The following is a 22,971-nucleotide window of genomic DNA, read 5'->3' as shown; positions in this document are numbered from 1 at the left end:
AGAGAGAGAGAGAGAGAGAGAGAGAGAGAGAGAGAGAGAGAGAGGAGGGGGAGATGGAGACAGAGTATCAGAGAGGTCTTCACCACTTACAGTCAGTCCATAGTACTCACTCTGCCCTCTTGCCTGCCTGTTACAAAGTAGGTCTGTCCATCTTAAGTCTCTTGTCCTTGAACAATTATTTGAAGTCTTTGATGAGGTTTATGTATTGCTGGTGCCCAACCAGTATTTATAGAAATGTTCATCTTGTAAAATGACCACATACCTATATTCACAGTTAAGAGACCAGAATGTTAAGTCATTGTTGTCTGGAAGTTTATCAGATTGTTTAAAGAGCTCTTAATTATGCACATTTTCCCATCATTCTCCTCCAGCATGGCTGAGACTATTGTAGGCAGTAGCTCATGGAGGAAGGTCTGAATAGACACTGGTATTCTGGAAACACACCCTTGAGTTCCCCTGCATTGTGCAACATGTTACCCCTGTGCTCCTTTGCTGCTGATTCATGTCTGCCTCCAGTCTGTCTTCTCATCCAGGAATTCCTGCAGTCGTGCTTGCTTTATGATTTTCTTCACTCTTACTAATTCAGTGTTTCTGTCTTTCCCAACCTGCTTTCTCTGGCTGATATGTCATGCTCTTAATGCACTCATTCATTGTTTATTCAGTAAACATTTATGAACGGTTCTTTGCCATGTTATATGTAAGAGATACAGAGAACAGTAAGCTAAAATTACTTTTGTTTTCAAGGAACGTGGTTCTGTGCATTTATAACTAAATATTGGGAAAGGAATCACAATTATGTGAGTGAACATGGTGCCAACTCTGTGTAAATAACACTAGCAATGTTTTGATGTGCAAATATTGCATGTTAAATTCAGTGTAATTGTCTGACTTGTTGCTGAAAACTTGTTAGGCTATTTTGTTGTGCCCAAATAACATATTTGAAGCTTACTCTATAATAGGTCCAGTGTCAATGTGATAATGTTTGAATCAAGGAGTTTTTCCATCCTAAATGTAAAAGGACACTTTCGTGATTACCAGCATGTGACTTACAGTTCATGAGGTCTTTGGAAAGTTGAAATTGAGTCATTCACCACTGTGGCTGAGCAGCAGGGCAGGCAATATAAGAGATTCAAGTTCCCAGCATTTCATGTGAGTGAAAGCAGCCCAGCCTTTGGCAGCCTGCCACCTTCTGTGCTTGGTAGACAGGTTCTTGAAATTTGACACTTTTGTGTCTTTCCTTGAAAAAAACTTACAGGTTTCAGCAGTCTTTGAATGACTGACCCATTTCTGTTAAACTATTGTTGTCAGATATAAGTGTGAGGCTGTACTGGCTAATTGTGAGAAAATATGTTTAAGTGACCTTTTTTTCTTTAATAACTACCAGCTTAGCCTTGAACCACAATCCATACTTTGAATATAGAAGTAGGACACTGCTCATTGTATTTATTCTATTGCCACAGACTGCCCTTGAAGGGCACACTTCCTTAAGCATATGTTGTATCAACAAAGCACAGTAAAAGTAGAATTTGGATAACGATTCTTTCTGTTGACTCATGTAAACAGAGCCTTAGAGAACATTCCTAATGAAATTATAATGAACTCTTGTTCATGAGCTAGAAAGGGTGGCTTGTGAGAGTAGTAGAACTCCTCAGAGGTTTTGTCATTAGCTAATCTCCTTTGGTATTCGCCTCCATACTTTGGGGCCTCTCCTCTCACCTGCCTGTGATAATAGATATAATGGTCCAAAACATCATGTTTTTTGGTTGTTGTAGAAATTACCTGCAACAAGCTGGAAATGCCTTGGGAGTCAGAAATCCTAGTGAGGTCCAACTTCTCGCACTCACTAACTGTGTGACTCAGTTTAAGTTGCTCAAGTTCCTAGGCTGAAAGTTGGGAGTGATAAATGTCTGTCTCCAGCACACCCTAGCCATTTGTACTCATAGGATAGATCATATGAGAAAAAGGAACTGGAAAGTGCCCTGGATGGAAGGAGTGAGACATCTTGGGTTTCAGGAAAGGACTCTCCGTGGTCCAAGATAGCTACTGAGACTTTGTCCTGTGGTTGTGTGGTCAGAGCAGCTGCCTTACAGAGGAAACTGAACTGTGGTTGGACAACTCAGTTTGTTACAGAGCTTTAAAAAAACTAAACTGAATTTTATCCTTGTAACTCTTCACTCCTTCATTCTAGTTTTACAGAGCAATTTGAAATGATCCCAGCTGGACAAATTTGTAATTGAGAAACTTTTTCCTGTTTTCTGCAATTCAGTTCAGTGAGTAAGCGCTGGTACCCTTCATGTGGGCACTGCACTGAGGCACAAAAGGCAGTTATTGTTTTTCTTCTTGCCTGTGGAAGTGGGGCTGGGGGCGTGTAACACAAATGGAGATGAATGGATAGTAAAAACTTTTAAACTCCATATTGTGCAAAAACACTGGTTTCAATTGTATTGAGAATCCTTACTAAAATAGGAAACACCTGCATTTATTGGGCTATAAAAATTTAAATTACCAAGCAAACTAATAAGATAGATACAAAAGTAAAGGTGAAAAAATGACAAATAATGAAGACAAGTATTTCTAGTTTTTATACCAATCTGTGTGTGTAACAACCATGAAATGAAGACATGGAAAACTGACAACACAGAGGTGTGCTAATGCCTTGGTCTGGGCTACACTTGTAGCACTCGTGGGAGGATCCTGAAGTGTCATCGCAGTGATGAAAGGTACCACACACTCTACATGGATTTAGAGACCGTAACCCAAAAGTAGGCGTATGCAGAAACAGCCTTTTTCCTCAGAGGTGGATACCCTGGGTTCTGTTCTTAACCCTTGGTACTGATTAGAAGTGTGACTGAGACAGTCTATACTCCTTAGAATAGCACTTTTCCTCAGATTTAAAATGAGATTGAAGTTCTCGTCTCCATCTGCATTTATAATTGTTAAGCTCAGCTATGGTAATATAATATAACACTGTTGTGAGCCATGTAGCTCTTGAAAAGTTCTTTAAACATCTCTGTACCTGCTTCCTCATCTTTCAGATGGGGATAACTGCAGTATCTTCTTAGGCCTTTTGTGAGAAGTAAAGGAGCTAATTCCTACCAAGTACATACAACAGTGCCTGACAGTTTATCCTAATACATTAAGTATTTCTTTTGTGAGTTTTTGAAGGCTCTTTGGCTGACTATATTTTAAGTAATTTTTGGAAATAGCTTTTTTTAAAGAATAAAAATTTTAGGGCCAGTCAAGTAGCTCGGCAGATTAAAGCACCTGCAAACAGGGGCAGGGCCCGGGGGTTCGATCCCCAGGCTTGCAGTGCCAGCCCTGCCCCTGGGGCATGCTGAGAGGGCAATTGAGACTGGGCATGGTGGATCATGCCAGTAATCCCAGCTCTTGGGAGGCTGTAAACAGGCGGATCACTAGGAGTTTGATGTAGTAGTAAGACCCTGAATACCCTGTAGACACTTCCCTAAAATAAAAAAAATTTAAAAAAAGAATAAAACTATTTACCAACCAAAGCCAGTAACAGAATTAGTTTATTTGTTCTTTCTGATTTCAGTGGTTGCTTTGTCAGAAAAAAGCTTAATCATGATACCGAGAATTTATTCCTAAATGTCTTTTTTCTTCAGAGCTTTGTGTCATATTTATTTATTCTAGGAAATTTTTTACCATGCATGTGAGCTTAAAAAACTGTAGGGAGGAATAATGTACCACACTACTTTCTGTAGTCTTGTGAGAGTCTTAGGATCTGTCTTTGTCAAAAGTTTTGTTTTTATGGTATGTAAAAAAGGAAAAAAAAAATGTTACCTTTGATTTTTTTTTTTTTTTTTTTTGTGGTACCAGGGATTGAACTCAGAACCCTGCACTTGCCAGGCAAGCGCTTATTCCACTGAGCTATCTTCTCAACCCTGATTTTTGAACAGTGATAAGATTCAAGTATTTCTGTGACTTATTTAGCTTTTAAGAGTAACAAAATGTTTATCAGAAACTGTATCAGATCCATTCATTATAACCCTTAAAATGGTTCATTTTATAGAAAGCATACCACATAAAAATATTTGTAGGGAATCCTTAGAATTTAGGTAGCAATTAGCTTACAGAGAACCATTTAAGAAAAAAAAAAAATCATGGCTTCCCTAGGCTATTGTAAAAAAAGACTTTATGAGTTTGGCTTCTTTTAGGTATTTGTTTTTATAATGTAAAAGCCAATTACTATTATATAGTATCTTCATATTTATCGCTAAGATAGCATAATTATTTAGCCAGAGGAACTTTTAGTTTACCTACTAGATTTTCAGAACTATTTGGAAATTAAATAGTTACCTAGCTATAAGTGTGGTTACATGTAGCTCACTGTTACAAATTTCATTGTCAGTCCCAATTTGAAACTTCCACATGGAAAAGGGGCATGAAGACTTTTTCTGGTTTTCTGTTTAGTTATTGAAATTCGTAATGTTTTCTGTTTGATCCACCTCATATGTGATTAAACATATGTCTTGTAAATGATTTTTAAAAATTTTTATTTCTTTATTTGATACAGGGTCTCACTATGCAGTTCAGACTTGTAGTGATCCTCCTGTCTCAGCCTCTCCAGTGCTGGGATTACAGGCGTGAACCGCCATGCCTGGTTTCGGTGGCTGGCACGGCCCGCCCGGGGTTCTTAGGTTAGCACGGATTGCAATACCAGGAATTGAACTCAGGTCCTTATGCTTGCCAGGCAGGTACTTCGACTGCTGAGCTATCTCCCCAGCCCTCTAATGATGTTTTTAATATATCTTGAGTTATTTGTATGCATTTACCCATGTACAATGTTATAAGTAGTATTACTAGCCTAATTATTTTTAAATGAAGAAATTACTTTGACATATGGAAAAACAAATAGCTAATCGTACCTGCTGTATGATTTCTTTTGTAGAGTTACACATTCAGAAACGTCAGGATCCTATTCCAGGAGATGATGGGTTCTCTCTGTGGGTGGAAGGTGTGCTCTCCAGAGCAAGACTCCACAGGCAGCATGAATATGATACTGTATTCAGGAGCTCTGGAGCTGTGTAGTGTGGGGGGATGTTCTTGACCCCATTTGACATCATCTGTTGATAGAGATAGTACTTGTCTGAAAAAATTACAGCACTTCAGACAGTCCCAAATGCATAATATGTTTTCAATAAATGGGAACTGTGCTGTGTTATACTAGAAATTTGTTCCATTTACACATAATATTTTAAAGCTATTTCTGGATTGTCTATTTTATGAGTGTACTAAAAGGCTTATCATTTTCTAAAGGTTACTTAAAACACTTTGAAACCACCAAAATATGTAATTTTTGAATAAACAAATCATTAAATAAAATTTTCTCAGTTTTTTACTGTTGCAGTCTTCGTGGCCATTTTCCTATTTCTTCAGTTTTTGATATTTTTAACAGCTTTAAATAAGTTAACAGAGTAAGTGAAACAGATAAAAAGTGCTGTTAGGATAGTTTCTCTTTTCATAATTTCATACTTAATTCCTTAATTTATTCCTGGATCTAGTCTTTTATGGCTGTTCATAACATGGTGTCATAGATGTGTATTTTCAAGTTGATCTTTGTGAAGGGAAAGGAAAAGATGTAATTAAGGTGCAGCATGAACTCCACATTCCCTGGTGTGTGTGTCTCTCTCTCTCTCTCTCTCTCTCTCTCTCTCTCTCTCTCTCTCTCTCTCTCTCTCTCCCTCTCCCTCTCTCTCTCTCTCCCTCCCTCCCCCCACCACCCCCATGTCTCTGTGTCTGTCTTTTTCTCCCTCCCTCCCTCCCTCCCTTCTTCTTACCCTCCCTCCCTCAAGAGCAATTTGGACTCTGAATCAGTATTGTCAGGAAGGAGTGGCTATGTTCTAATATAAGTTGAACTATTGACCTGGGAACCAATATTTAAAGAAATAGTACTTACTTTAATGAGATAAAATTGCATGATAAGTTGTCTTAGTTCCAAAACTAAACTTTTGTTCAATTTGCTTCTCCAGGTAGCATTTTCTGAAGTTGTTCAGTGAGATTTCCCAGGATCGCTGCAGGCAGAAATAGGTGAGTAAATGAAATCAGATGCCTTTGTCATTGGTGTTGTTTGGAGACATCTTCCCTGTGTGTGGCAGCTTCTTGAGAAAGGCACAGCATTTCATACTTTTGGAACCTACATGGTAGGAACTTGTTGTCTTGGGGGCTGTGAACACTTCTTGGATGAACATGCATCAATGTGGTAAAGGATTTGGGGAAGCTTTGTACATGGTGTTAGAGTTAATGGTGTTGTTTCTGTACTTTAGTTTTGACATGCTTTTTTTCCATCCACATTCATGAACAAGTTTTGGAGCTCTGTATAATGGATACAGAAGACCTAAAGTTGTCTTTCCTTTATAGTTTCTTTGTGGAACATTTCACCATTTCTTATAATTTCTCTCAGAAAGAAGTAGAAATGTCTAATTGGAGTTACCCACTTTAATTACTTGATGATAGGCCATGCAGAAGGATTGCCAAAATGATTAGGAAACAGTTAACTATGATGTGTTTTATTATGAACTAATTAAATTTTAATTTATAAAGGTCACTTTTGGAAAATATCAGTAGTAGGGGCTAAATAATCACCTACAATGTGCATTTAAGCCAATCAAGGCAGTGGCCAGTTAAGTATTATAATTGTGCCTAAAGATTGTGACCCTCTCTGCTTCTTAAAAGGAGAGGATATTTGGCCAGGTTTATGGCTTTGTTAAAAACTCAGGGATGAGCTCAGACCAAGGAAGCAGGGTGTGGGATGCGTTCTGGACCAACTGACCATCTGCTGGGGAAGGCCTGCCGTGCATCCGGGATATATTCAGAGCACTGCACAGTGCTGTCTGGTCTGTAGAAAGGTTACCTTTCGGGGTTACAGATTTGGGGAGAAGGAAAATTTGTTTTTATGTTACATTTTTGGATTACTGAATTCTCAAGTCTTATTAAGTCATTCTAGCAACCAGTGCTGGTGAAGGTGAGCCTTTTTCTTTAATGGGACTGTAGACGCTTGTGAGTTATGAAGTTGTTTGAGCAAAGTTCCTTCTCATGGGAAAGGTAGGCCTGACCCAAGGTGAGTTCTGTCCTGAGCAGACTAATCAGGATAGCATTGAAATATCTGCCTAGTACTTATTTAGTTGGAGTAGAAGAAACTGATTTTCTCATAATTAAGAAAAGATACATAGCTTTCCTGTATTTTGTTCTTTTTTTTTTTTTTTTTTTTGCGGAACCAGGGATTGAACATAGGCCCTTGTGCTTGCCAGGGAACCTTTATTCTACTGAGCCATCTCCACGGTCCCTGTATTTTGAAAGTAAGGGATTTATTACATGTGATATTTCTGAAAAAAGTATTCTGACGCCTTCATAAATTTGCCTAACAGCAGCACTGTGCCATGCGTTGTGTAGATCCACTTTCAGGTGCCTCTTGGCTAGGCAACAAGGCTTGGAATTTAGAGATTTGCTCATATCGGTCTACAAAGTGAAGATTCAACAGACATGTGTCTGTGCCATGAGAGAGGGTATGAATTTCCCTCAGAGACACTGTCTGCTTGAGTATTTATATGAAACAGGACCCTACACTCTGGGAGCCTGAGGCAGGAGGATCACAAGTTTGAGCCCAGCTTGAGTGACCAGCAAAATTCTGTTTCAAAATAAAAAATAAAAAAGGTCTGGGGAAAGCCCACGGTTCAATCCCAAATAATGCATACAAACAAACAAACAAACAAACACTTGTTATATGCCTTGTATCCATATGGTAGAAGGTTTCTCTTGGGCATAATAATTGAATTTTCTAAAAAATTATAAATCTGTTTTATTTATTTATTTATCTATTTGGTACAGAGTCTCATTATACAACTTGGATTCATAGTGATCCTCCTGTCTCAGCCTCCCCAGTGCTGGGATTACAGGCATGCACCACCACACCCAGTCTCAGTGGTTGGCTTGGAGCAGGGCTGGCACAGCATGTGGTATAGGGGATCGAAACCAGGTCCTTGTGATTGCCAGGCAGGCGCTTAGACCACTGAGCTATCTCCTCAGACCAGTACTTGCATTTTGAAGAGAGTGTTGACAGGCTGCTCCCTAGCAGTTGACCCCCTTGTTGAACAAATGTGGGCTGGGGTCCCAGCTGAGAAGCCTATGGGTTCTGACTTAAGGCAGATTTCCGTACCCTAGGAAGCTGTTTCTTTACTTGTGGAGAATCTCTTCCTTTTCAAGTGCTTTGGAAGCTTGACCTAGGTAAAAAGGAACAGGTGTGTAGGTGAAACAGTAAACAAATATTTCTGCCTGTCTCTTTTTTTTTTTCCATTTTAATTTGGAAACAGATACTTTTTTAACTGACCAAATCATAAAAACACTGTGGTAAATACCTTAGTTCATCCTTCTAATAAGCCTGTTAATCTAGTCTTCCCTATTTCCAGCATCTCCACCTTCCACAAAATAGGTGGTCTTTTTCTTCATTCCACCTCATGGAGATGATAACTTGAACAGCCACAGAAGTTATTTGCCTCTTTGAAGCGTTTTCCAACAGTATAGATCTTATAAATCAGATCCTCCATGCAGATGATTCCATATTTACCAAAAGATCGAGTAATCAATGAATTATCTGTTGAGGCAATTCGCTTCTTACTGATTTTGCCATAGCCACATTTGTATATTAGTTCATTCACTGGCTTCAGGTTTGGGTGCCCCATGCACTTTATGACTGCACAATTATCAGCATGTTAATTGAAGCCTTGTTGAGCTTAACGAGGGTACCGTTGAAGATTTGGCGAAGACGAAGAAGCTGCAACACCTTGCGGACCTTTGGGCTCACACCACTGATACCCCTGATCTGGAGGACAAGTGCCAATTTGGGCTCTGCAGGGACATAGAAGTTGTCAGCTTTTCTCACTGTCCTAGCCATTCGGATCTCAGTTCTGTACATCTGTCTGTACTCCTTATAATAGTGCCTGCCTTTTTCATAGATGAGCTTCCTCCTCACCTTGCGAAGTGTCTTCTGGGCAAACTTCTTTCTCAGGCGCTTTATCTTCAGCTCTGTGAAATGTCTTCACTTTTTTGTAAGGATTTCTGGCACAGGAGGAACCTTCTTTTTCTTCTCTACTGTACCCTCCATGGCTCCAGCTGGAAAAGAGGACTCTCTGACTGTCTCTTGGATGCTGGGCAGGGTCACCAGAGGTAGAGGCCAAGGTACTGTCCTGGGATCTCTTGCTGTACCTCTCAGGAAACCTTTCACTCCCAGTCTCCTTGGTAGATGGCCAAGGCAGCAGCTCTCTTCTGCCTCCTTCCTCTGAGAGAGCTGTGGGAAAGGTTTGAAAAGCATGAATGTTGGTGTTGAGTGGACTTCTACTGACATCTTAATCTCTTCACACTTTGGATTTGAGTTCTGGCTGCACCCCTTCTCATTAGGAGTGTGACCTTGACGGTGTTACTGACAGGCTCACTAGCTGTCCTCTGTCTCACAGCTTTTGAGGAAAGTTGAAGATGACTGGATATAAAGTAGGGTATGGGGAGCTAACAACTAGTACCTTGTTTAGTAAATAGTCTCATAAATTCATCAGGATACAAGAAAGGAAGCGGAGGATTGCACGAACATAACCATGGTTCCAACTTTGGCTTGTTAAACTGGCTCTTATGCAAAGTTATGTTAATTTTAACCAACAAGGATAATCTGATTAGACTGTGGGCAGCCCAACTAGGGGTTTTATTCCTTGGGAAATGGTGCGTTTTCCTCCTGAGGCAAGAGACAGGCCTCTTTTACAGGTACTCTTATCTGACCTGCTTCATCTCTGTTGCCAATGTGGAGCACTGGGAAGGTGGCGAGGGCTGTTGATACACTGAATTTTTATTTTATTAAAAATGTAAAACTGACAATTCACTTATTGGAAAACATATAAGCATATTTAGAACAATGTGGGCATGCATATTTACTTGTTTAACTGTAAATTTTACAGTGGTTAGGCCAGATGAATTATTTCCAGTGAGAATGTTGTAGCACATTATGATATGCTGCAAATGCCAGGGACATAGCCAACCTTAAAGTATGAGTGTTAGAAAAATAATATAAATGTCTACATAGCAATTTATGTGGATTACATGTCAAAATTATTTTATTTTAGATATTTTGAGTTGAATATGCTAAAATTATTTTCCTGTAGGGCCTTGCTCATCTTAGGCAAGTGCTCCGCCACTAAGCTATCTCCTCATCCCTGTTAAAATTATATTTTGTGAGAGTCTTGCTACATTACCCAGGCTGAGCTCAGACTTTGATCTTCATGCCTCAGCCTTCTGAGTGGCTAGAATTATATGCAGGTACTACCATATCTAGCTTCGTTTCCCCACTGTTACTAAAAATTTAAAATACTACATGGAAGGGTTGGCCAGATAGCTCAGTGGACTAAAGCTCCTGCTTAGGAAGTACACAGTGGCTGGGGTTTGATCCCCAGCCTGCAGTGCCAGCCCTGCCCCCGGGGTGCACTGAGATGGTGACTGAAACTGGGTATGGTGGCACGCACCTGTAATCCCAGCACTTGGGAGACTGAAAACAGGAAAATCACTACTAGTCCAATCTACATAGTGAGACCCTGTAGACCCTGTAGCAAATACATTAACTAAATAAATAAATACACACATACATACGTACATACATGCTACACAGGACTCACAATGTTACTTTCATTGAATAGCTCTTCTCTAGGAGGTCCTTCAAAAGAAGTGGATAGTTTCTAATCTATTAAGTAAAATAGTATTTTATACAGTAGTTTGTAAAGAATATAAAAGTGAATTTTTTTTTCTTCAGGGATTTGTTCACAATCTGCCAATTAATAAGTTTAAAGAATTTTTTAAAAATATTCAAAATTGCCAAGCAATGGCCGTGACTCATCCACATGGCTGACACTGACAAAAATTCTACAATCTGAGGTACAGGATCTCAGGATAAATCCTGAGGGGATTTCACTGACCTTCTCAGACCAAAAAGCTACAACTCTTGTTGCATAGGTCCTGCTTTACCTTGGTCTTAACCATCCAGTAGAAAAGTATGAAGACGAAATATAGGAAGTAAAGCCATGCTGTTATGTTGAGCTGTGGGGTACTCAGGTCAACAATTTCTGACATTGCCAGTTAAACAGAAGACCCAATGCTATTATGGGCTACTGGACTCTTTTAGAATATTTTGCTGAGTTTACACACCTATAATATTCAAATAACGGAACTTAACAAAAAAAGGGTATACAGACAAATGTCCATTTTGTATCTGTGTATGCAAAGTGGTTAGGATAGATATATAGTTACATTCTTTTAATGAATAGAATGATTTGTTCTAATGGTGTTTGTAGATAGGATATCATGTCTGCATCTTGTACAGTAATTAACCACTAAGAAGAATGTATGCAGTGTGTTAATTATTGAAAATGTCCTAGCAATTTGATTTGAAACTGTCTCATTGCTATTTGTTTATCAATAAAATTATGAAAAAAATATTCAAAATTGGAGCTGGGGCAGACATAATAGTGCACTCCCTGAATCTCTGTACTATAGGAGGCTGAGGCAGCAGGATCGCAAGTTCAAGCCCAGTCTGGACAACTTGATGAAATACTGTTTCAAAAAAGAAAAGGAAAAAGAAAAGAAAAAATTAAATGAAGCCCAGCCACATAGCTCAGTGTGAAGGCCCTGAGTTCAACCCCCAGTACCACTTTACAGAAAAAAAAAAAAAAAAAAAAAAGGCAAAATGTGGAAAGCAAAACACCTAGCAGATGTGTTCCCTAATCCTTAAGTGACACAGTCTGGTACAATTTTGAAATCTTTTCCTGTGGTCCTTTGCCTCAGCACCCTATAAAAGTATAGAGCAGAGAGTACTTTTAGTCTTCCACCTCACAGATATCCTGTAAGACATGCTCTGGACACTATTTCCATGGCATTTGATGTAGAACCATGCTATAAATCACATTTTGCCATACCCGAGAAGGTCAGTTTAGGAACTGTTATCTACAAGAAAATGACTTACATGCCCAGAGGGAATTTGCATTCTAGTCTAGCAGTATTGGGGATAGAGAGACATATTCCCAAGGGGATGGTTGCTGGCTAGATGCTTGTCACAAATACAGGAATGAAAAATGCAGAGACGATGTGGGTAAGGTCAGCTTTATGTTCACCTCCACACCCTGAGAGAGCCTTAAATGCACTCTGAGTGGCAGTGGGTATTTAATTCAGCATCTTACTGGTGTGAGTTTGTGTCTTGGCTGTGTCCTTACAGGGTGATGGTGCTGAGATTACCTGTCCTCTCTGGTTCTGCATTGTGGTGCTGGTGAACACCAGGCACTTTCCTTATCCGCTCCTGCTGTTGTGAGTAGCACTTGGTCTACAGTGTGCACCTGCACTCCTTTAGGCAGTGCTGTGGTGAGCATGTTGCTAGCCTTACTCCTGGCTGAGCAGATGTGTGAGTCTGCCTGCCAGTGTTGCCAGCTGTGTTCAGGAATTAACATGTCAAATTAAATGAAAACCACCTCAAATTTCATGGAGAATCTTTAGCTAAATAAATGCAACTTTCCCTTTTATAGTTATTCTGATGTTTTTGACTTTCAGTATCACAAAATAGAATTTATTATATCATCAATGGGGAGGTACTTATTAAAAGTAAGGAGGTAATTAAAAAGAGAATATAATATCTCTCTCTTTGCTAAGAGTATATTGGACTAGATATTTGGTCTCTGAATAGGAAAATGATAAAGATAGTGATTTTCAAGGTGTGGCAAACACAAGTCAGTGTTGTATAATTAAGGAATTAAAGTGCATGCAATCTCTATTTCTTTTTTATTTTTATTGGCTGAATATTGGCAACCTGTCTATCTTCTGGTAAGAATCATAGCTGTAACAGAGTCCTGAGGGCTCTAGCTCATAGAAGCATTCTCTTTCTATGGCAAATTGTTTCCCTTGAGCGGCTGTAGACTTCATGAGTGTAGGTCTGAATTTGTTGGTATATCTGCAGTGCCCAATACAGTGTCTGACACATGGGTGTTCAATGCCTATCAGTTGAATGGATGGTGAACACATGATGGTTAGACTGCAGAGCTGGTCCTGTGACTTTCTGAAGAGAACACTATGGGTGTAGGTTACAGGATACCCAGCAAAGTGCCTGATACATATTCATTTAATGTTGGACAAGTGGAAGAATGAATATGGGCTTAAATATAACTTTCAATTTATAACAAAGTTTTGAGAGAATGATCACTTATCATTTGCAAAGCCATGAAGATAGGCAGAGATGTGAAATCCCACATTAAGCTCAGGATCATGGGCATGTATTTATGTAGCTGGATTGATGATAGGAATATCAATTTGAACCAAATCCACATGATCAGAGGCCAAGAGACAAGGGAGGAGGAAGATGTCTGGCAAGAAGCAGTAGGGCTTAGAAGGAGGCCTAGAAGAATAGGATGGGTAGGGCTACAGCTAACTGAGAAAGCCCAGTCAAGGGAGGCAGAGGCCTAAGGCTTTGGACAGGAGTAGTGGCAAGGCTTTGGCATGTGGAGGGTGGGTTTGCCATAGGGAAGCTTCAAGTACAAGGCATAGATGTTAAAAGAATTCTCGTGTCATGGCCCCACTTCTTTTGAGAAGAGGAACAGTCACCTACTCAAGAGAGAGGAGGAGAAGCTGAGAATTTAAGAGGATATTCACCCCTCAGGGAAAGTAGCTCTTTTGGGTGCTGTGGTGAGTGCTCACATTCCTGTGCCTTCTGACCTCCATCTGAGGGATTGTTGCACAGAGACTTCTAGCCCTCGATTTGATGGGATGTGTTCATGGGGCCCTTCACAATCTCATAATAATGAAAGTGTAATGGTATTGTGGTCAGATGCTGAAGTCTGCAAAGAAGGCTCTCTGTAAATCCTTCAGCAGGGATATTTGGTTCCAGTGGGTATTCCTGTTGTCATTCTGTCTGCATGGAGAAATTCTCATGATCCTCATCTAAGGAGCTTTTTACTTTAATGATCTGCTCTTTAAAATTGCCCCTTGAAAAGAAAATTAACTGAACTTAGCTGCATGATTATGCACAGGATGGTGTGGCTCTGACCCTTCATCATTATTGTAAAATGCACACATGCTTTTATATGAAACTTGTTACCATTGGAATAGTATAAACATGTTATTTAGTATTCTTTAAAAATGTTTATGCCAAATGACAACAGTCTCTACATGCCACTAAAAAGGGCAGTAGTCTACCTTTGAAGTTCTTAGATCCTGCTTCATAAATCCATACTTTATCTGTTCTTTGAAACTTCAGCATGACATCCTAACGGAAATTGCCTTCTACTTATTTAATCTGCTTTCCCTTTTGGATTAATGAAGTCACCACAATAATGTTTGCGTGGTGGTTGAAACCAGTAGTTATACAGCGGTCCTGCCTTTCAGGTACTGCCAGCACCACCACCCTTCAGCCAGGGCCTGGCCATTCACCATGCATCCTAGGGCAAGGGTGCCATGCAACTTGTAAGTCCCCTCGAGTCTCTCCTCCTTCCAGTACCTTCCCAGAACAGTCTGTGCAGAACTCTCCAGACTGCTTCCTAAGCTCAGGTGCACTTGGAGATTGACCTGATTCAATGCAAATTGTTCTCTGCACATAGTCAAATCATCACGGCTCAGGTCATCTTTATTGGTGTGAGAAGCCCAGTGTGTCTCTGAGAAAGAGCTGCTGCCCTCTTGTTGCTTCACCACATTTCTCATTCCTTTCTCATTTTCAGACTGCACCATTGATTCAGTTAAAGTCCAATCCATTTTCTTCCTGACAGTCATGGAGTGACTTTGGATTGGAAAGACACAGACAGGACAGTAGTCAGGTGCTTTTGTTGACTGGTTATCATTATTTAAGGTCAAGGACATCAGTTTGAGCCACTTATCCCCTACATCAGGTACATTTTAATCTATCTATGTAGGTATTAGCAGGTGTTTTGGTGAGAGGAGGTTGCAGAAACAGTCACTGTGGAAAACCCTTTCCTCAGTTGCTGTGATAGTCTGTGTTATATGTTTGTATATAACAGCTACATAACTCAGAGAGAGGATGGTTTTCACCTGCCCTTTACACTTTACTCTTCCTTAGCGCTGCTTGACATAGGTACCTTCCTGAAGCCATGTGGCAGCCCTCACATATTTATTATTGTGACTGGATTAGAATTGCCAGAGATGTGCATAGTATATATATCCCCTCCTCAGCTATCAAAAATTTACATTCATGTAGGAAAGTATAAGGATACAGGGTAAAAATCTTGTCATTTTAGGAGTCATCTGATGGCTAAAGTTTCTACGAGTGTCTCTTTTTGTAATTATGTTGACTTTATGTTGTTACTTTTTTGTCTTCTGAAACCTTTAGTTAATCAATTAATGAATCAATCAGTCAATCAACCAACTAGTTTTTGTTTACAGAAATAGGCAGTAGCTGTGCTTGGTGCAAAGACCGCTGTTTGCAGATCCCTGTTATGTTACAGTTGGTGAGGAGTGGGGGCCGTGGCAGAAGACAACTGCCATTAAATTCTCTTCTTCATATCCCTTCTGGATTGCAGCCTTTCTCCTTTAACCCTCTGGGGAAACTTTTGAGTTTATTAATTATTTATTTATTTATTTATTTATTTATTTATTTATTTATTTTGTGGTAGCGGAGGTTGAACTTGAGACCTTGTGCCGGCCAGGCAGGCACTTAAGCTGCTGAGCTACATTCCTGGCCCTTGAGCTTTTATTATTAATAAAATTGAATGTTTTTCATAAACTAAGTACCTTTTTGTAGTTTCCCTTTTGCGAATTGTTTGTTAGGGGTCTCATATTCAAGTGTAATTGTCTTTATTATGGTGATAACTGTGACAATTATAGCTTTGTCTCATTTTCCTAGAAAGATTTATTGGAATGCATAACTTCACATGTAGTGTCTGCTAAGTAGCTGTTAATTATATGCAATATTGTACTACAGTTGCGGGGAAACTCATCACAAACATGTCAGAGACCGCAGCTGAAGTTCTCATGTGTCATCTTGGTTGTGTCTGCTGCCACTGGAAAGCATGCCTGTCCAGTGAGTACTCTGGTCCCACCTTACCCAGACCTTATGAGCACCCCATGTTCACCTTCATCTGCCCTGATACTTCTAATACTCCTTGGCCAATGGGGTATGTTAGAAGATATTAGAAGGCCAGCTACAGCTCCTATTGTCAGAAGGAATAAACACAAGCATTGGCTCAGAATAAAGTGTTCATTGACCTCATAAAGGGCTATTTATCCATTTCTCCTCCTCTTGGTAGGACTTTCAATCTGCCTTTGTGTGCTCCTTAATCATTGTTTATAGGTAGTCTTGGCCCTTTCTCTGACTTGTCTCCTTGTATTCTCTGACCAGTGTTGCCCACTGTATGGCCTCAGCTGCTTTCCACAGTCTGGACATCCCTAGACCATACCTCTCTTCTGGGCAGCAGACCCATAAAGTCAGATGTCCCATGGGCATCTTTCCCTGATGTCCCCTGACACTTCTAATGCAGCATGGTCTATAATGACCCTGTAATTCTTCCCTTTACCTGCATCCCTTTTCCTCCTGTCTTGTGTGTCTAGGTTTCATTTTCTGGATGAGTGAATGTATATATGTAGTCAGGTGCTTTTGTTGACTCCTTATCATTATTTAAGTTCAAGGACATCATTATTTACCAAATGATAAATCAGTTTTCTGTAAAATAAGCCAAAGGTGTTATTTTAGAAGGTGTGCTATTTTAATTAAATCTCTGATTCTTTGTGTGTAGTGAATCTTCATTTATTAAGTTGCCATTTGTAGAAACTTGGGGTTTTTTTACCTACTTACTTGATTTAAAGCCACACACACCCTGTTAGTGAAGTGAGAGCCTCTGGACAGTACTTTTTATACAGAGACCTTTTGCTCTGAGGGCTTGACATTTTTCCTGTGAGTCTTAGTTCCATATTCTAGTATGTATTGTTTTAGATAATACTGGAATTATTCTTGATTAGCTAGATTTTTACTTACCTCCTAAGGAACTCAGGCCCAAAATACAAATATTTTCATAAGATTCTTTGAGGGAATAGAATTAATATTTTTGAGAATGAAAATATGATGGCTTATCTCCTAAGGATTGGAAGACTTTATTAAGATAGCAAAGTATACTTTCCTGGGAGTAATTTTTTTAAACTTATTAGAAATATGTTACTGGAAAGAATAAAAGGAAATTTAATACTGTGGAAGTTGGAACTAGCTCTTGAAATCCAATCTGCTTTAGGATACATAAAACACAGTAATTCCCAGAGATTCATGACAGCTCACTTTCCTTACCGAGGCTATGAGGCCCACCGTGATGCTGACACAGAAAGTTTCTTCAGCATGGACATACCATGACAGGGTTTTGTTGCACGAAGAATATTTTCTACACCTGAAGTTGGGACATCCCTTTGGCCTGCCTTCCCTGACTAGTATCAAGTTAGTTTAGTTTTATACATTTCTTAGGTTGGGTTCTTGAAAGCACATGCCATGAATCCTAAAGCAAGGAAGGAGACTGTAAGGAATATCTCTGAGAATTGTCTCAAAGTTTGTAAAATGACACATACCTTATAACAAATGCTGACAAAATATTAGGGTATTAAACAGAACAACTGGATTGTCCAGCCTCATTTTAGGGATGTTTCCTCAGTGCTAATCATCCTACAGTATAATGAGGCCCATAAGGAAATTATGGCATTTTTTCCAAGCACTCAGATCTGGAAAAAAACAAAACTGTCGGAAATCTGTGGCCAGCCAAGTCTAAACAGAGCTACCTTTATTACATGGGGAAATTCCTGGGAAGGAAAGAAAGTGGAACCAAGCACTGTTAGTGGACCTTAAAAAAAGAATCCTTCTGTGCTCTTTTCTTCCTGTTTCTGTCTATTGTACTAATGTCAAAGCCTTGTTGACACACGTTAACATGGAAAACATCCTGATAGCCTGTCAACTGTTCCATTTCTGTCATTTGAGGAATAAAGTCGTAAGATCTGGTGATTGGCATCTAGTCACTTGGAGATATTGGCATGATGTGTGATGCTGAGCCAGCAAAGAGAAGGACAATTGCCTATCCAGTAACAGCTCTGTCTCGTCAAGAGTGGGCAGAGAAGTCCATGCCACATAGTAAGCTAATCATGTTGGGAACAGAGGAAGAAACAATAATTCTGCCAGTTGGGGCAGTTGTCATTCCAGAGCTGTGATATTTGAATTGGGTTTGAAGATGACCAGCTGTGGTAAAGGATGAGAGGGAGAGAAGAATGTGGGTGGAAGTGACAAGGCATGGAAGTGTGGTCAGAGGAAGCAGGGAGTGGTTTGGGGTGACTGGAAAGGCAGGAGAGGTCAGCTTTTGATTTTCTGAGGAACTTTTTTATATGTTTTCACTGTTTCATACAAATGTTAAAAATATATACTGTTTGTGGCCAGATCATTTCTTTTGGCTCATATTCAAGTCCCCACAGAACATCTTTTTTTTTTTTTTTTTTTTCCTGAACCGGGGATTGAACTCAGACCCTTGTGCTTGCCAGGGAAGCACTTATTCTACTGAGCCATCACCCCGGCCCTCCCACCAAGCCTCTTGCCATTGTAGAAATAATTTAGAGTCCAATATGATGAGTGGAGCTCAGAGAACCCATATTATCTTCTTTCAAAGTTTTAAAGGTTTAGCCTTTTGGTAGTGACCCCAACATTCAGTACCAATCAGCTATTTAGTGAGGCAGTATGGCCCAGGAATGTGTTGTCAAAGGGGAAACTCACATGCTTTATTCAGATGATCAATATTATGCATAAAATATATTATTATTTTTGTGTATATATGACTCTTATTTCATTGCTGTTTTAAAGGTACAATCAAATGAATAAAACCAAGCTTAAGAATTTTTTAAGTCTACTAATGGCCTTCTTTTTTATTAATTTAATTGAGAAACAAATAGCAATGAGACAGTTTCAAAACTGATTAGTAGCACAGTTTCAATAATTAGTACATTGCATATTGTTGTTTTCATAGCAGTTATTCATAGTACAAGATGCAGACATGATATCCTGTCCAAACACTATTAGTACAAATCTTTCTTCTCATTGAATTAAGAGAAAGTAGCTGTTTATCTATCCTAACTATTTTGTATATACAGATACAAAATGGTCCTTCATTTTGTTATCTTATCCCCTTTTTTTTGTTTAGTTTTGTCAGAGATGGGTATTCCATTGCCATTTAAATATTGTAGGTGCGTAAATAAAATATATTGTTTACCCTGTATCATGTATTTTCTATTCTTCCAGCAGCACCAAGTGTTCTGTATCTGTATTTAATAGTGTAAGTATTGATTGTTCTTATTTTTTCCTAATTCTTTCTCTTTCCTGCAGTAGTTACCACACAGCATTAGTGTTGGTGCTGTTAGCCATCCTTGCGGGGCTTGTAGAATCTTTTAGTACATTGCGAAAGGAAACAAAGTAATAAGCTGGTATCAGGCTTTCCCCCTGATTACATTATGCAGCTAAATCTCTTTTGTTGTTGTCTTTGCCTTTGTTTCTGAGGGTGTAGTTACTTTGGTAGAGGGGAACAAAGCTCAACATGGTGTCCAGGTCCTAGAGTCATTGCTCAGAGTTAATAAGGAGCAGGGGCTGAGCATGACTCCCAGAACCTTCTCTAGAAACCCTGAAGTAGGCAGGTCACTTACAATCTCGCCAACCCTGGACTTACTGAGCTCTTGCTACTTAAATTCAGGACTGCACATAAGGGCTGGAGATGAAGCCTGGCAGTGCTGACGTGCATGAGGCCCAGGGTTCCATTCCCACCACTGCAAAAAGATAAAATAAGGGCTGGGGAGATAGCTCAGTAGAATAAGCGCTTGCCTGACAAGTGCAAGGGCCTGAGTTCAATCCCTGGTTCAGAAAAAAAAAAAGGCAAAATAAAACAACAGCAATAACAATAAACTACACACAAGATTTTGTGTTCCTCCATTTTTATAGAGGTTTTCCAAATGGCTTTTCTATAAAACTCTCAAAGCAGTCCCCTTGTTTCTTAGACTGACCAATGTACTCAATTTCTTTCTTTCTTTTCTTTTTTTAAATTTTTATTCAATTTTTGGCAAGCTCAGCCTGCCCTGAGGGTGGGGCTGGTGTGGCACGTGGTGCTGGGGATCGAACAGTAGTCCCTTCCAGCTGCCTAAGCAGGCACTTTATACCCCTGAGCTATCTCGCTGGCCCAGTGTACTCAGTTTCTTCTCCCTTAGGAATCTCCACTTCCTTCCTTTTATCATTTATAGACTGTTTTCTTTTTCATTGGAATTCCCCATTCCTTTGTAGACTCACTTTTGTTATGTCTTTTGAAATCACAACCAGGCTTCCAGGATATGATTCTCTGATGAATTCATACCATAAGATAGACTTAAGAATATTTCACACCAGGGTGGAAGATAGTTTAGTGGTAGAGTAATTGCCTAATATTTGAGGCCTTAGGTTTTTAGCACTGCAAAGAAACAAAAATTCTGACCTATCTTAAGTCTAGTTTACTAAACTGGTCACTGGCTGTTAGATATCTTTGGGTGAATCACTACCCTTCAGCAAATGAATATAAGAATAATCAATTCTAATAAATTGTTCCAGCAGCTAGATGAAAATAAAATAGTTCCTTTTCTATACCCCTTGTCAATCAGTCTCCCAAGTACAAGTAAATAGAGTATTATATAGTCTTGCATTTAGCATCCAGGTTTCATCGTGCCTTCACTGTATATTGGCATGCTTCTCCATGCACCAGATCATGGCTTCTGAATTTGGGGAGACTGCTCTTACCTGTTTTTATCTTGTAACTGCTCTCATCATAAACCCAAGTCCTTAATTTGATTTGGCCCTTCCCATATGAAGTTTCATCCACTCTCAGTACTACCACGGTCTCAAAACCAGAGTATTATAATTTTTCCTGTATCATGGTTATAGAAAGCTGCCAATAGAGAACCTGGTTTAGAGGATGGAGGAATATTTTCTGTTCAGTTAAACAAAAAATTAAATGAGAGACTACATATTGGTGGCCAATAGGAAGTAAGTAGAGTGGTTAATTTTAGTTGCTTATTGGCTTCTTGTGGAAAAAAAGTTGGCTTCTGTTGGTTTTACTCTTGTCAAGACTTCTGTTAGTGCTTAAAATATTTACTGGAAGGAAGGAAGGAAGGAAGGAAGGAAGGAAGGAAGGAAGGAAGGGGAAGGGAAGGAAGGGGAGAGGAGAGGAGGAAAGAACTTTTTGTGTCACAATTCCAAGTCCAACCAAAGTGATTTCAAAGGGCTGGCCAAATAGCTCAGCAGATTAAAGCACCTGCAAGCAGATGCAGGGGCTGGGGGTTCACTCTCAACCTACCGTGCCAGCCCCGCCCCCAGGGCATGCTAAGACAGAGATTGAGACTGGGCATAGTAGCCTATCATCCTAGCTCTTGGGAGGCTGTAAACAAGTGGATCACTATGAGTCCAATCTAGAAGTGAGACCTTATAGACCCTCCCCCACCAAAAAAAAGATGATTTTGATTGGAAGTATATTCATATGTAGTTACCTGAGAGGTAACTAGTGTCCAGTTTGATAACCGCAGGACTTGCCACATTGTGTACTACTTCTATTAGAGGATATTTCGGAAACATGGGATATTTCATCAGACACAAGACAAAGTATGTTAAACTTTTTCCAAAAAGGTATTGCTGGAAATGGTCTTCCTCCACTTTTATGAACTTAACTTGCTTTTGATCAAACAGCTAAACAAGATTAATTTTTATTGAAGAGGCTTCAATGTTATAAAGTATGCTCAAAATATTGAAGGGCTATGGCTCTTCAAGGATAGGGTACAAAATTTAGCATGTGTCTTAGGATCCTTTTGTTCTCAGAGGGACTGTTAAGCATGTCCTAGAACTCATGTCAGTCTGACACAGATGCAGTCAGTGGGTACAGATCCTTTTTAACTCTTCCATCGAGAACTGGGGTCTAAAACAATACTGATACTCCCTCTCACCCTGGAAAGAATGGCTATTGTCAAGAAATCAACCAATAATAAATTCTGGTGGGGCTATAAGGAGGGAACTCTTTTCCACTATTGGGAGTGTAGACTGATGCAACCACTGTGGAAATTAGTGTGGAAATTCTTCAAAAAACTAGGGTATCTTCTAAGAAGAATTAAAGACATTGTACCATAGTGATATATGTACACCCATGTTTATAACAGCATCATTTGTGATATAGCTAATCTTCGAAATGACCTAGATGCCCATCGACTGAGGAATGGATTTAAAAAGATGTGTTTTTTTTTAATGTAGTGGAATACTATACTACTCAGCCATAAAGAAAAATCAACTTGAGAGTTTTATAGGTAAATGGGTGCAACTTGAGAACATACTTGTAAGTGAAGTTAGACCCACATGTGTAAACATTGTCTCACTAGTGTGAGAAGCTGCCTGGGTAAATAAGATCCAAAATATATAGTGATATTATGAACAGGGAAGTGGGTGCTGCCTGTGGCCACACTCTGCCAGCCTCCTGCACTGGACTGACTTCCTTACCTGGAGGTCTTGAACCATGTTTTAAGGGGATGAAAATGGAAGCTGCCTGAGCTCCTTGAATCTGAGGTTCTGTAACTTACATCACACTCTGTCACATTCTGTTACTGAAAATGAATCACAAGGCCAGCCCAGACTTGAAGGATAGGTAAATAAAACTGAAGTTTGTTTGTTTGGTTTTTTTAATTTTAAAAAGAAAAACAAAAAATTTCAAAACAAGATAATATGAGGGTAACAAAGGATAATACATCTCATATTGTTATCTTTAAATTAGTTTGAAGTTGAGACTGTCTGAGAATAGGATTGCTACCCCTGCTTTTTTCTGAGGTACTGGGGCATGTAGTATTGTGTTCCATCCTTTGACTTTCAGCCTATGAATGTCTTTATGAGTTAAATGTGTTTCTTGTATACAGCATGTTGTTGGATTTACCTAATCC

General features: G+C 39.4%; 1 protein-coding gene across 1 annotated transcript in view; it reads left to right on the top strand.

Annotated features, from left to right (window-relative positions):
• Window positions 1–22,971, top strand: part of Lhfpl2 (LHFPL tetraspan subfamily member 2) — a 160,148-nt gene that overhangs the window by 79,571 nt on the left and 57,606 nt on the right. The window contains exon 2 of the mRNA XM_004645735.2: window positions 5,991–6,048. The gene's annotated coding sequence lies outside the window, so the exon portion shown is untranslated. The remainder of the gene's footprint in view (window positions 1–5,990; window positions 6,049–22,971) is intronic.

This window comes from Octodon degus, unplaced genomic scaffold (genome assembly GCF_000260255.1).
Source record: "Octodon degus isolate 3935 unplaced genomic scaffold, OctDeg1.0 scaffold00238, whole genome shotgun sequence".
NCBI lineage: Eukaryota > Metazoa > Chordata > Mammalia > Rodentia > Octodontidae > Octodon > Octodon degus.
This window is presented reverse-complemented; position numbering and strand designations above follow the sequence as displayed.